The sequence below is a fragment of the Micromys minutus genome (assembly GCF_963924665.1).
Source record: "Micromys minutus genome assembly, chromosome: 9".
In the NCBI taxonomy this organism is placed as follows: domain Eukaryota; kingdom Metazoa; phylum Chordata; class Mammalia; order Rodentia; family Muridae; genus Micromys; species Micromys minutus.
Genome location: NC_137978.1, coordinates 6883516 through 6896672, shown reverse-complemented (window position 1 = coordinate 6896672; position 13157 = coordinate 6883516). Strand labels below are relative to the sequence as shown.

The 13157-nt window shown below is 40.7% G+C and overlaps 1 protein-coding gene across 4 annotated transcripts in view; it reads right to left on the bottom strand.

Annotated features, from left to right (window-relative positions):
* The window catches only part of DOCK7 (dedicator of cytokinesis 7), a 174791-nt gene that overhangs the window by 151354 nt on the left and 10280 nt on the right, over positions 1–13157 (bottom strand). The window lies entirely within an intron of this gene.

Below are 13157 nucleotides of genomic sequence, written 5' to 3'. Positions count from 1 at the left end.
TTCTCTCTCCAGCCTCTCACATTATTAACCAAACTCTTTTATAACCTCCCATGTTCTTCGGAAATTTTTGTATGTACACAATCTGTTTCAGTAAAAGCCACCCCACTCCCTCTCCTTCAAATCCTCCACGCTACTCTCCCCTCCTTACTTAGTGTGCTTTCTTTAGCAGACCGGCAGGCCGTCTGGAGTCTAGGACAACTACTAAATCGTAGGCTCTCAGCAGCAGCAGCAGCCTTGATCTTGTCAATGAACACAGACCGCTTCCTGAGAAATTTTGCCTCTCTTGTTAATCAACTCAATTCTTAAGGCACTTTAAGGGAAAAACTCAAATGACAAGATCTTCATACAAACTGTGTTGAGCCGAGAAGTCATCAGAGTACAGAAATCCCAAGACTGTAAGGTATTTGTTGGCCCTTACATATTAGTATTTTAAATTTATTTAAAGATTTATTTTACTTATTTTATGTATATGAGTACACTGTAGCTGTCTTCAGACACACTACAAGAGGGCATCCCCATTACAGATGGTTGTGAGCTACCTTGTAGTTGCTGGGAATTGAACTCAGGACTCTGGAAGATCAGTCATTGCTCTTAACTGCTGAGCCATCTCTCCAGCTCCTTAAATTTATTTAAATAAATGGCTAAGACAAAAGTATTTTAGACATTCAAATGTAGTCATAGCTTATTAATGACTATAAGCCTCAACGTCCACAAAGCAATCAACCAAAATATTCAGTGAGTTCCAAGTCATGCAATAAATTAACTTTTCCCATTACATTAATGAGTTTTCTTTTCATAGGTCACAAATACAACAAAGACTTCTACCCACAGGTTTGGACAATTGTGGTGCGATGTCAGTACCTCCCTTCCATCCTCTGATTCTCAAGCAACAACTTCTATTTTATAAAATTCTGTCTATTCTTCGACTCTTTACCAAAAAGTTAACCCTACTTCCTCTCACTAGCCCACATACATCAAGTGGGGCCTACTAGGAGGCCTGTGTCTTTGAAAGCATGGCAGTTTTACATTTTAAGAATGTTCTCAAATGCACAGTTGGATTTAGAACCTCAATTTCCAATTGAGTTTTAAGAAAATCTCATTTTCCAAATATTATCCAGGTTTAATGTATTCTCTCCCCCTACTTTATTCCTTCATTGTCTCTTTCCTTCTTCCACAACAAACATTCCACACACATTCTTAGAGATGGTTATAAACTAAATATGCAAGTCTTAAGTGTTTGGGTCTAGGATGAAAGAGTTATTCTCTAAGGCTCCAGATACTGAACTGTTCGTTTTTCACTTTATATTAATACTTTGAAAAACTAAATCCATGACTCATACCTGACAAAACTTGGAAGTAACTAAGCTGCACTTCAATGAGTGACTAAACAAAGCATGTCACATCCATATAATAAATTACCCGTTTGTAAAGGAAATGGGTTGTCAATCATGAAAGAATAGTCTCAAGTGAAAGTAAACAGTGTTTAAAGGCTCTGTGTTGTGTGATTTCTGTCTGTAACATACTGAAATGGGTAAACTATACAGAGTAGAAACAGCTGCTCTAGGGGCTGAAAGGAAAGGAGACAAAGGATCAGCACCGGTTGTCTTTCTATTGCTGTGATCACCTGGACTAAAAGTAACCTGAGGGAAAAGGGCTGTGAAGAGGGTGCTGCTTGTTGGCTTGCTCAACCTGCTTTCTTACACAAATGGGGAAGGGGGACATATCCATCAAGGGTTGGTCCCTAACCACCCCAACTGTTAACAAAGAAAACCCCACAAACCTTGCCTATGGGCAATTTGATGGAGGTATTTTCTCAATTAAGATTGCTTCTTGTTCCCAGATGATCCTAGCTTGTGTCAACTTGAAAAAGCAAACAAACAAGGAAAAACTAACCATCTTAGGGAGGAAAACTATTCTGTATGACATATAATAGTGGGTATGTATTACATATTTTTAAATAATCCCTGTTGTAATCTGTGGACCTTAGTCAATAGTAACATATAGTAACAGCAGTTCATTCAGTCAAAACCAATGTGCACATTTAGACATTAATAGTAAAGGAATTGTGAAGATAGTAGTAAAGCAGCAGAAGTCATCATGTTTTCAAATTTTTAAGATTAAAAACCTTGGCCTTTGCGGCCCCCAAAAGCTAGACTTAGGCAGAGAAAGAAGATTTACTCCCTGTGTTCATATTGAGAAAGGGAGAAAGGAAAGCAGAGCAAAGCAAAAGAAAGGGAAGGAAAGACATGCCACAGCACCTCAATTAACTAGGAGCAGAAAAGAGAGCATCAGAAACAGCCTGAGGTTAAAAGCTGAAAGCCTGAGAGGGAACACAGTCCTTTTAGACAGGACAGACTGAGGAAAGGGCAGTGTGTAATCCTGTAGTCTCTGCAGGAAAAACAAAAGCAGCCCTTTAATTGAGGACTCCACAGGCCTTCTCCTTTAAACTGGAGGGTGGGCAGGAACGCAACGTTGGCTGACAGTCTGATGGTGGAGTTCAGAGGACAAGCTTTGAGAATCCTTCACTCCTCTCCTGCCATGCAGGCTGGGGGAGTGAACTCAGCTCATCCCTCCATCAGTCTTTTTAACAGTCCATACAATGTGAATGTTTCTTAACCATGATTAAAAGTCCTTCGTCTCTGATCCATTTGTCAAAATGAACATGACAAAAAAAAATTCTTCAGAAAGAAATATAATCAATTTAGACTTGTTGCTGAGAGCAGTCCTGGCTGCCCTGGCCTCTGTCACAGAGACGCACCAATCTCCACCTCCCAAGCGCTGGGTTAAAGGCATTAGACTGTAGATTCTACATTCATTCTCTGAAACATGAGAAAGGGAGCTCAGTTCTGACTAAAGAAACCAGAAACATCTCCCATCATTGGATGATTCAATGTTAAAGAGAAAAACAAATGAGACAACCGCCTCAAATGAGATCGTCTTCATTTAGTAACAGACACACACAGCAGTCCTCTTCCACTGTGAAGTGGGGTCCACTCACTAACCTAAGTCCATTTTGTCCCCATGGAACTCAATTTTACCTGTGCCTTTTTACCTTCTGAATTCTCCCGAGTCATTCACCGACACTTCCTTGGACTCCAGAAACAGCTGATCCGATTAATAAATATCTTTTACAAGAGGCCAAAACTACCCCCAAGCCCCAGAGTCTCACAGACAGATGACCACATGATGATAGAACGTGGCTAAGCAGGAGCAATTACCCGACTGCCATAAAGGAACCATTTATCCTGATGACAGAACCTCAGCTTCCTGAGTGCTTAGGACTAAAGACAGGCAACACCACATCCACCTGCTCAGAACCATCCCACCACCTCACTGAGGTATCTGCTCAGTCAAGTCACCATGCCTGCGAAGCACAACCCTTGCCTTTTTTCTGTAAGAACCTCAAAGCCCTTGTTAGCCCCACTGGGTGAGCTCAGGCTGCTAGACTCTCTTCTTCCCTGTCCCCACACCAATTAAAATGCCTCCCGTGCCTCTCAGCACTACTTGTCTATGGCATTCATGACAGCAGCAAAGCCTGCCCTGCCCAGAGCCCCAGAGGTCAGCCTTTGCAATTATTACAAATGTGTCTTACTTCCACATGTTGTCATTTCCCTAAAAAGCAAAACCAGTAATACTAAGATATAATAATGCAAAAAATAAATCATTTCAAAATAAGCTGTAACAGCAAATGTCTGCCCTCCAGACAAGAGACCTATTTCAACCTCCTGAATAGACAAAAATCACTCTCTCTTAACCAAACTACAATCCAACCTAACCAAGAAAGATGACAAATAATTAACTTAAAATCCTTTACCTTCACTATATTGGACGCAAGGAAATGAGAAAAAGAAGATGCCCATCAAACCACGAGAAATGAAATATGTTCTTTTACTGAGAAAGGTGGTTTTCGGTTTTGAACTTGGAGATTTTGAAGTATTGTTTCAACATGTAAATTTAAAGAAATAATCAAAATGAGGCAGAAAGAAATTGTACAGAATGACAAGAAGTGGAAAGGAAGTTAACGTGAGAATTACTTTCATGGAAGAACACGGAAGAGAAGTTTTTAATGAACAGGAATTCTGAGTTACAGAGGAAGATTCTGCCAGAGTAAAACGACTAACGGGACTGGGGGACAGGAAGAGATGAGGGACTGGGGGACAGGAAGAGATGAGGGACTGGGGGACAGGAAGAGATGAGGGACTGGGGGACAGGAAGAGATGAGGGACTGGGGGACAGGAAGAGATGAGGAACTGGGGGACAGGAAGAGATGAGGGACTGGGGGACAGGAAGAGATGAGGAACTGGGGGACAGGAAGAGATGAGGGACTGGGGGACAGGAAGAGATGAGGGACTGGGGGACAGGAAGAGATGAGGGACTGGAGGACAGGAAGAGATGAGGAACTGGGGGACAGGAAGAGATGAGGGACTGGGGGACAGGAAGAGATGAAGCATGGGAACAAGACAGCCTGGAAATGAGTTCAGAGAAAACCCAAAACCCTGCCTGGGGATTGTCTTTAAGGTTTTCTAGCAAAGATGTGACTGAGTTGGAGGGGAAATGAGAAAGCAAGTTGCTGTAAGGGGTGTCATACTCCAGTCCACTTCAGGTACCCCAGAAGGAAGAAGCCATCTTCAGAGAGAACTCCTTATTTCTCAATGTGGAACCCGCTGGCCACCAGTATAGTTGGAGGAACTCAATGTGCATCCTCTCGAAGAGGAGACAATGAAAGGAAGCTGTCCAGACTCTTCAGAGACAGAAGATAGTGGCCAAACTGACTCCTATATTCCCTCTTTCAATTGAGCAGTAACAGGGCCAAGATCCCCTATTTAACTCTCTTCAGTACAATCCAGATCCCCAAGCAGGCAGCAAGGTCTGGGGTTATATTAATATGGTGGTTTGAATGAGAATGGCCCCCATAGGCTCCTTAGTTTGAATGTTCGTTCCCCAGGTAGGACTAATGGGAAGGATTAGGAGGTGTGTCTCCATCCCACAGATCAGGATGGAAGCTCTCAGCTACTGCTTCAGCACCAAGCCTGCTCTCCATCATGGTGATCATGAACTAACCCTCTGAAACTGTAAGCAGGACGCCAGGTAAGATCTTCCTCTTACAAGCTGCTTTGGTCATGGTATCTCTTCACAGAAGTAGAAAGTAACTAAGATAGGTGCTTAAAGTGGTCACTGAATTTACCCATGGTTCAACTCATCCTGGAATGAAAATTCTTGAGAGCTAAGTTCTTGGGGTAACAAAACCCCAAATCTAAAGGATATTATAACCAAATTAATGGATCCATATGTCTACTGTCAAGAGGATAGTTAATATCCAGTAGCTCTATTAGAGAAATGGAAACACAAACCAAAAGCATACTACCTGGGAATTACTGATAAATTTATTTACAGTCATGCTACCTAGGAAAACTTAACATTTATCTCTTAATTTTTGTTAATATTTTTGCTGGTTAGATGTAAACTTTCCTTTGCAAAACAGGAAAAGTTTAAGTTTTTAAGAGAACTTTTAAAAGAAATTACCTCCAGGTAATTACCAAGATCTGCCTAAAATAACAATGGTTTCAGCCTCTTGTTTCAAGAATAGTGTAAGGTGTGTAGAGAGATGGCTCAGCCTACCAAAGTGTCACTCAGACCTAGTAACCTGAGTTTTATGCTTGGACTCCACATAAAGGTGGAAAGAGAGAAACTGATTCCACAAAGTTCCCTATTGCCTGACTTCTACAATACCACATGAATCACTCCCAAATGCATCACACAGATACATGCATGACACAAACATGTATCACACAGACACACCATGTGAGGAATATAATAGTTACATGTAGCATGGAGACTGTGTCATCTGATAACTGTAAGAGCAAGTTCTAAATTTAAAAGCCACACTGGTCAACTGTGGAAAGGCTCATAGAAGTTGATTGTGGCTTCTATCTGTTGCTGTGCCCTACACATCAGAGCTTCCCAGACAGAAGCTCAAGGTTCTTCCTAATTAAAGTGCTATAGAAAAGATCTTTCCACAGAAAACTTGCTCTGAAGGTGCACCTTAGTATGGAGATTAGCAGGTAATAAAATATAATCAACTGAGGGAAGATGATATCAACTCTTAATAGGCATATAAACCTACTAACTTCCATCTCCTATAGGGATTATCACTTTATCCTATAAACCACGGATTAGGAATATTTAAAAACTGGGAGGTTAAGTTCCCCTAGGACCAACTAAACCCAATTAGGACAGGATATTATGTTCCTTACTACCATTCATTCTTCCTTTGAATTACCAGCTGCCTGGATTCATCATACCAGAATCACCATGACACACAAACCTAAAGACCCAGGTGTGTAACTAAAACTCATGCTGAAGCTAAAGGAAACAGACCTGCCTTCTCAAGGTTCTCTTCACCTCTAGAGCTTTTTCACCTTCTAAATAGTTGCACTCTTTTGTATGTTAGTCAGAACTACAAAATGAACTCATTGCATCTATACTGTAAGACACAACCATAAGTATCCTTTGTGTCTTATTCTTCTAGTTGACCTCTTTGCTTAGCTATGTTTTGGACTAGATTCCCAAGGATATTAAACCTATATTTTTCTAGGCTATTTGAGTTGGGAACATCAATGACACTGATTTCATTCATGTTTTATGTCATAATGAAATAATGCTTTAAAATACTGCAGTAAACAATTATGAGAGAACTTAAGCTAAAGCACTAAACTACTCCTAGCAACCCAACTACTGTGCATTAGCATTAACCGATTCACACAACTACTATGAAAACACGGAACACTGGCTGCCATAAACAGTTTAGAAATGAGAAATAAAATGTGTCCAGAAAATACTTGCCACTAAGCAAGGCCAGCAGCTTTGGGGGTGGGGGGACCTCCTATATTATACACTGTCAAAGTACCCTTTTCCTGTTTTTTAAGCTATAATTTTATAAGAAAGCTTAGCATGCCCAAAAGTATATCCTGTATTTTAACACTTCAATATGTATTCCATCGACACTGGCTAAACATGTCCAAATTGTACCCACCACTGATTTAGTCAGTTTTGCATCCCTGACCCCAAATTCCAATGTGTGTGTTTATATGTGTCTGTGTGCACACATGTGCATGTGTATGCATATGTATGCATTTGCATGCATGTGTGTATGTGTATATGTATGTGTGTGTACAAGGACACATGAGTGAAGATATACTCAGGAAAAAGAGGTCATGACAACTTCAGGTATCGACAGCCTTGGTTTTCCTTGTTTGTTTTGTTTTGTTTTGTTTTGAAACGGGGTCTCTCAATGGCCTAGAACAGGTCTGTTAGCTAAGCTGGCTAACTAGCAAATCCCAAGGATCTGCCTGTCTCTGCCTCCCCAGCACTAGGATTCACAGTACACACCACTTCAACTGAAGTTTGTGTGTTGGTGCTGGGGACCTCATTTAGTTTCTCATGCTTGTGTAGCTGAAACTTAACCAACCAAGCTATCTCTGCAGTATCCAGAAAGTTTTATTTGGGTTTACAGTTTCAGAGAGTTCAGTACATGGGCATTTGGTCCCATGTGCTTGGCAAAACATCATGGTGTCAGAGGTGTATGGCACAGAAGCTTCTTCACAGGGAACAGGAAACAGAGAGAAGGAACAGTCATGGAGGCTCCCAGTGCTCCGCTTGCTCTAGTTGGTCCCCACTTCCTATCATCACCTCCCAGTTACACCGTCATATAATGGATCCATCAGAAAAAGTAATCCCATTATGTCAGACCCTCATCATCTACTGTCTAGAGATGCACTCTGACACTGGCTCAGGTGTGCGTCACTAACTACCTCGGCCTATTCATCCAATCAAGTTGACAGTAAAGACTATCACAGGCATCTTTGAACTATGATCTCAAACTAAAGAGCATGCTCAGGGACACCTTCCTTCATTGCGTATGCTCAGGACTGTACTCAACCCTAGACTTACATGAGTACAAACAGGCTCCCAGAAAAGAAGAATCCCCATTTGTTCGACAAAGGCAAAGTCTGGGAAATAACTCATGTTCTCCTTGCCTGCTGCAGAATCTTTCTCCATTCTTCCTGGCTCTGCTTGTCTTGGCATGACACTCACTGACAGATGAGGTCATTATATTGTTAAACCACAGATACCAAGCATCCTATACATGAAGGAAATGCAGGCTAAAAAAGACCAGACCAAACAAGGGAGTAAATTCAAATCAGGGTGGCGACATACCAACAACCCTTCTTTTAACTGCAATGAGTCTGATCCAAGCCATAGGGAAGGCCTATGACTAGAAACACTTTCTTTGACAGACGCCTAAAGAAACACAGAGTAAGGTTCTCTGGCACGGCGGTAATGCAACAGCTGAGGATAGAAACGTGGTGGGGAAAAATGTTCAGTAAAGAAACAAGAATCTGGCTTCTCAAGGATGACATGGGGACTCTTTCTTCAGTAGCAGCTTCACAGCCTGAGGAATCTGTAATGGTGTGAATCTGAAATGGTGTGAATCTGAACAGTGCTGCCCAGGCTCTTGTTTTTAACCAGCCCCCAGCTATGCACTATTTTGAAGCTTTAAGGGGTAGTGTCTTCCTGGTGGAAGGAAGTCACTAGATGTAGGCTCTAGAGATCCCATCCATGGCACATTTCTGACACCTCAGACTAAACCACTCCACGCCACAGTTCCTGCTCTGACAAGACTGCAAACCTCTGAATGGCTAAGTAAAAAACACATTTCCACAGTTGTTTCTGCCTTGGCAACTCTGAGTAACTAATACAACCTTCTCTGTGCAGGCCACGTATCCCCTATTTTGTACAAAATGCACATATCCTCTAACCGTATTGACATTTTCCTATCAAGAACTATTTTACTGGGATTAAAGAGACTGCTCAGTGGGTAAGAGCACTAGCTGCTAGTGCAGAGGACCCAGGTTTCATTCCCAGCACCCATGTGGTGGCTCCCATCCCTATGCAAGTTCAGTTCCAGAGGACACAACACCCCCTTCAGTCTTCTAGAGGAACCGACATGTACGTGGTACAAAGACATTCATGCATATAAAGAAATACTAAGGCATTCAAACACAGTAAATAATTCCATTGTTTTAAAAGAACTATCATTTTGTGGTAAGTGAATACTACCATAGTGAAGACGTACATTTAGCTCCTCCTGACAGGTAGAAAAGCCAGGACTTCATCTTACTTAAGCCAACACCTTCCAAAAGAGTCCCTAGTACAGACAGAGTGCTCAGAAAATGCTCAAGAGCTGAAAGGAAAAGTAAGAACAGAGAACAAAATTCCTCGTTCCTTCCCTCAAAGCAGGTAATCACTGGCGATGGCTAGAGCTGGACGTGGTGGGGCGCCCTGAGGGTGGAAGCCAACCCCCAGCCTCAGCCCCAGGGTCCAATACAGTGTGGGCTAAAGTACCTAGAATATATGAGACTCCACAGCTTCAGAGTCAACTGATCTATGAGTGTGGATGATTTAATTCATCTGAAACAGGGACCTGCCTCAGCTATCACAGTAGGGTGGCATTACTGGGGACAATCTATCTTCAGGAGGCTCTAAACATTGCTTTAGAAGCCTGGTTAACCTAGTTTACATACCAAAGAGAATTTTTAAAAAGTTAACATTTAGTATAATATCCTCTAATTTTAATGTAAAAAAATTAAACAATTTTAGATATGTAATAGGTTTACTTAATTCAAAATAATTTCCATTTTAAGAATATCAGCAAAAGGCTGTTTTCAGAGAGATACTATGGAAACAAAGGCAGTAAGATTTTGCAAGAAAAAGAAAAAGAAAACAACAACAAAACACGGCATAAAAATATCTCTAAAACAAAATATATCAAAGAACTTATATGCATTCATTAAAAATTCACTCACAAAAAAGTTTTTCTTTAAAAAAAGAAAAAAAAAAGATGTCTCTCAGAGCTGGAGAGATGGCTAAGAGGTTAGGAGCACTGGCTGTTCTTCCAGAGGTCCTGAGTTCAAATCCCAGCAACCACATGGTGGCTCACAACCATCTATAATGGGATCTGATGCCCTCTTCTGGTGTGTCTGAGGACAGCTACAGTGTACTCATATACATAAAATAAATAAATAAGGGAGCTGGGGAGATGGCTCAGTGGTGAAGAGCACCGACTGCTCTTCCAGAGGTCCTGAGTTCAAATCCCAGCAACCACACAGTGGCTCACAACCATCTGTAATGGGATCCGATGCCCTCTTCTGTGTGTGTGTCTGAAGAAAGCAACAGTGTACTTACATATAATAAATAAATAAAATTTTCAAAAATTATCTCTCTCACTACTACTTTCAAATCCACAGTGAAATCCCTCAAATGTAAACTTTTAACCATTTAATACCTTCATAGATATACTTCATACACAAACAAAAGAAAGAGCAACTCTTTATTTTTTTAGGTGTGTATGCATTTCATTCAATATCTTTTCTTCATAAGTTATATTTGGAAATATTTTCCAATCAGCACATAAAATTTAATAATATGACCAATATCTGTCAAGCACCTAAGAGTGTGTCAAATAAAAAGTTACATTTAATATTCAGGAACAACCCATGAAGCAAGCACTATATGATACTGAAGTTTCAAGGTCATTATGGTTACATAACTAACTAGCAATGATGCCAAGACGTGAACACAGAGATTCCAGAGCTAACCACTGCTAACTCTGTGGATAAACTGAAGTGTATGTAACAAGCCTCTTCTAGTTTTCCCCAACATTATCACAAGAATGCTTCTGCAAACATTTTTTCTTAAACGGAGAATTATGGGTTACTTTCATCTTTCTTTTGGGCCTCTTATATTTCCAAATTTTCTGAAGCAAATTATTTCATGAGAAAAATAGGTTTAGAAACTATAAAATAAGAGGCCTAACATCTATAACAGGCCTAGCTACAAACAGCTGTCATTTTAGCACTTTAAAAGTTGAGGTAGGCGAATTGCCATAAGTTCCAGGTTGCTTGAACAAAAGTTTAAAACACTGCCTCAAAAAAAAAAAAGTCTTATGTGTGTGTTATATATGTATAGAACACAGGTATATGATGTAAATATAGTTTATATTATAGGTAAAGTCACATACAACCTGCACACATTTCTATGGAGTCAAGTTTCCAAAAGCAAACAACTCTGTAAATTATTTCTCCATTTGCCCAAATTTCACTCAACAACTCAGGTAAAGACAGTGAAAAAGTGCTCTCTTCGGCAGCACATAGACTAAAATTGGAATGATACAGAGAAGATTAGCGTGGCCCCTGCGCAAGGATGACACGCAAATTCGTGAAGCGTTCCATATTTTTGGCTGAGAAACATCTAAGGAAGTGCTCGACATCCTTAGCCATCAGGGAAATGCAAATCAAAACAACCCTGAGATTCCACCTCACACCAGTCAGATTGGCCAAGATCCAAAACTCAGAAGACAGCAGATGCTGGCAGGTTGTGGAGAAAGAGGAACACTTCTCCACTGTTGGTGGGGTTGTAAACTGATACAACCACTCTGTAAATCAGTCTGGCAGTTCCTCAGAAAATTGGACATAGTACTACCTGAAGATCCAGCTATTCCACTTCTGGGCATATACCCCAAAGACACTCCAATATACAACAAAGATACATGCACTACAATGTTCATAGCAGCTCTATTTATAATAGCCAGAAGCTGGAAAGAACCCAGATGTCCTTCAGTAGATGAATGGATACAAAAATTGTGGTACATTTACGCAATGGAGTACTACTCAGCTATCAGAAACAATGACTTAACCAAATTCCTAGGAAAATAGATGCATCTAGAGAACATCATCCTGAGTGAGATAACCCAGTCACAAAAGAACAGACATAATATGCAGTCACTGATAGTGGGATGCTAACCCCAGAGGCTCGGACTGCCCCAGAAACAACTCACAGACTGTGTGAAGCTCAAGAAAAAAAAAAAACAAAACAAAACAAACAAACAAACAAAAAACCATTATGCTCAATCCTTACACACCAAGAAAACGTTGACTAATTCCGGGTTACATCCTGTTTTACATGTACTTTTTGCTCATTGTAACTAGTAACACCTTAATGCAGAGTATCAAACCTTAAAAAAAAAAAAGAAGAAAAAAAAAGCCAAGCACTGACAAAAATATATTTGTATACATTTATGCAAAAATGTTTAAATTTTTTTTCTTCTTTTATCTTTGTTTTTTAAAATAAAGTTTAAAAAAAAAGACAGTGAAAAATGTGTAATGTACAAACTAACATTAACAGGAACACTGCTGGGATAACTGTGGGAAGGTGTGTCTCTGCATTTTGAATCTTTAATTCCGTAAAACTAAGTGCAGAGAATTAATTGTGCTGGCAGGATTCTGGTGCTGTCATTTCTATGGCCCATCACTGATTTTGTACTTTGTAAATATTTGTTTTTCCTTATGTGCCTAAAGGCAATCTAGAAATGTATCAGAGGTTATCTCACCATTGATTGGTTGTAATAAAGACCGGATGGCCAACAGCTGAAGCAGGAAGTAGGGGTGGAACTTCCAGGCAGCGGAGCAGCAGCAAAGCAAAAGGCAACACAGAGGGGAACAGACAAGAACCAGAATGGAGCAGAGCAAAGGGGTTTAAAAGAGGTTTAGAGCCAACCATGAGGCAGATGGCGGGCTAAACAGATGGGTTAAGTTAGATGAGTTACCTGAGACTGTACCGCAAGAGGTCTAAGCTTTAAACTTTATGAACAGCTTCCATGTCTTATTTATACCACTGGTGGGTCCAAGAAAGTCTGGCTATAAACTAACAGATTAGCAGGTGCACTCCAATGGCACCACGTTACAATGTATCTCATATCTCTCCTGAACACTGAAAGGAAGTGAGAATTTCTGCTGGCTCAGCACAATGCTGGAGGTTCTAACCAATAAAATGGGGAGGGAAAAGCAATGTGCCCAAGAGCAGAGGGGAAACCCCTCCAGTCCGGAGTCTTACAGCATGAGACTGCCATTCTCAGCTAGGAGCTGGATAAGGGGTATCAAGAGGCAAATCCCAAGTCCCCAGCCCTGAATTGGCCTTAGTAGAAGAGAAATGACAGAACTATGAAATAGTACCGGTGTGGAGAACTGGCCTGCACTCTACACTATAGTGACAGTCCCCTTTTCAAAATCCCAGACCCCTGGGAAACAGGTCTGACCATG